Consider the following 2,900-nt stretch of genomic DNA (forward strand, 5'->3'; position numbering starts at 1 on the left):
TCTAGTAGCAATCTCCATATCCCATAACTATGTGCCCACATAGGTCTTTAGCTAGTGGATCCACCTATAAGCAAAACATGTAAGTTCTACCTTAGGAAAGTAGAACACCTCTTTTAGGTGTGGGTTCATGACACCGGATTCCATGTAGCTCACATGGTCTATGTCAGTTAAGGCTATTTCCCTATATGATAAGAATATGAATTATGAAAATAAAATGGACTTAGCTATGACTCCTTAAAAGGTACTACTTAGTATGAGTGGGGGTATGGGACTTCACTTATGCATTGCACAAGTAGACTTTAAGAGGGGTTATGGTGAGTTTTTTTATGCTATGAAGACTTATGAATTATGTATGCATGATATGTATGATGTTGGTGACCTAAAAGTTGTATTTGGCATATGGTAGGGTTATGGGATCTTGCCTTTGCATTGCATTAGTATAGCTTTGGGGTGACTTATGATATGGTTTGACCTATGTTTCTTCATATAGTAGAACCTCTATAAATTAATACTCGATAAATTAATAATCTCTATAAAATAATATTTTCCTCTGGTCCCGACTTGGGCCAATGGAAAAAATCACCAATTTCGATAAGATAATAAGATAATATATTTCTTAGAAGACCCCTATATAAATATATGGTCCCATTAATATCATAAATTAATAATTCTTTAAAAGGTACAAATATATCTAAGACAATTTAGTGAAATATGATTCTATTGTGTTCTGTTTTTCTTAAAATAATCTAGTTGAAGCTCATCTCTAACTTTTCTTATTGCATCCAAGAGCTCCGGTGTTGTGTTTTTGAACTGCACCATAAAATGGTGAAGAGTTCTAGATGCAATAAGTACTTCCTTACACATAACTGGTTCCAAAGGTATAGTATCATCTTCAACTTCATCATTAACATTGCTTTTTCCGATGGTATCCACAATTATTTCTAATCTCTCGACATGTGAACATATATCACTTTCACCCGGATAATCCAACAAGTTATTGACATCCATTTTATTGTGGTAACCTAGAACATTAATCATGACCTTGAGTTCATGAATGACGTTTTCACAAGTGGGTTCATTCAAATTCTCTGAGATTGCATCCTCGAACAAAATTTACAGTGTCGAGAACAATTTGCTATTGTCTGTTGCACAACATTTGTTGTCCAAGCAGGGATTACAAAACTGATAGAATCCAAAAAATTAATCTTTGCTGAATCAGTTTGACCCACTTCATAGCCTTCTAATATCCTACAATAATACATCTTGAAAGATCTTACTATCTCAGCATCACAAGGTTGAAATTAGTAAGATATAAAGATTTTGATGTATTTGTTGTACTTTATGTATAATATTTTTTTATGTGAAATCAATAAATATGATATATGAATTAGTAAGATACAATGATTTTGATATAATCAAAATTAACCTTTATTAAATCTCAAACCGTTCTTTAAATTAATAAATATTAATTTATCGATTAATAATTCTCTATAAAATAATAAAATTTCATGGCCCCACCTATATTAATTTATAGAGGTTTTACTGTAAATGTGCGTAATGGATTTTAAACCTTGATAAATACATGATTTCAACTAAATGTCCCTTTTATACATGTTTTAAGGATTTTAGTGCATAGCTACCATACTTAGTACTTTATGTGCTAACCCATATTTCTACATTTACTATGAGTGTAGGTTTCAGTCGTTGAGACGTACTTCTCCTTTCAAGTGAAGCATGGGTTGACTATTCCGTAGGCTTGGTGAGTCCTCATGATTCGACGACAGGATGTTATTCTTTTTCTAGCTTCTATTCTACTTTCTATTTTTGAGACTTTATGGTACAGGGCTTTGACCCTAATTGTATTCTCTATTGTACTAGATGTTGATTGAGACAAGGTCTAGACTCTTATATTTGTTTATGAAAAAGAAGTTGACTTTGATTGTAAATGTTTTAAATTTTCCGCATCATTTATATGACTTTATGTTTATGATTATGCTAAGGGATTGTATGAGACCCCTTCGGGGTCAAGTACGCCGTGTTGCTCCTAGGGGGTAACCCCGGGTCTTGACAATTAAATAAGATGATATTCTAAATATGGCTATTTCACCTCGGTATGGGCATTATGAAATTTTTGTAATTTTGTTTGGTTTGACCAATGCTCCGGTTCTATTCATGGACTTGATGAATAGATTGTTTAGTAAATATCTTGATATGTTTTAAATTGTGTTTATCAATGATATCTTTATTTACTCATAGAGGGAGGACGAGCATGCCGATCACTTAAGGATTATGTTGCAAGTCTTCAAGGACCAACAACTATTTGCAAAGTTTAGTAAATGTGAGTTTTGGTTGAGATCTGTGGCTTTTCTTGGTCACATTATTTTCGATAAGGGTATTCAAGTAGATCCTAAGAAGACGGCTGCACTTAAGAGTTGGCCTAGACCTCTATCTCCTTTGCATATTCGAAGCTTCTTGGGTTTGACTGGATATTATAGTAGGTTTGTGGAAGGGTTTTCTTTGATTGCCTCTCCATTGACATCATTGACCCAAAATAAAGCAAATTTCTTATGGTCAGAAGCGTGTGAGAAGACTTTCCAAGAATAGAATGATAGAGTTACCTCCACTCCAATGTTGACTTTACCGAAAGGAAATGATGGGTTTGTTGTTTATTATGATGCTTCAAGGGTCGGATTAGGGTGTGTCCTTGTGCAAAATGGGAAAGTTATTACTTAGTCTTCAAGGTAACTTAATATTCACAAAAAAACTATCCTACCCATGATTTATAACTAGTGGTGGTTATTTTTTCCTTAAAGATTTGGAGGCATGATTTGTATGGTGTCCATGTTGATGTCTTTACTGACCACAAAGTTGGCAATATTTGTTCAAGAAAAAGGATCTGA

Source organism: Solanum tuberosum, unplaced genomic scaffold (assembly GCF_000226075.1).
Source record: "Solanum tuberosum cultivar DM 1-3 516 R44 unplaced genomic scaffold, SolTub_3.0 scf00380, whole genome shotgun sequence".
In the NCBI taxonomy this organism is placed as follows: domain Eukaryota; kingdom Viridiplantae; phylum Streptophyta; class Magnoliopsida; order Solanales; family Solanaceae; genus Solanum; species Solanum tuberosum.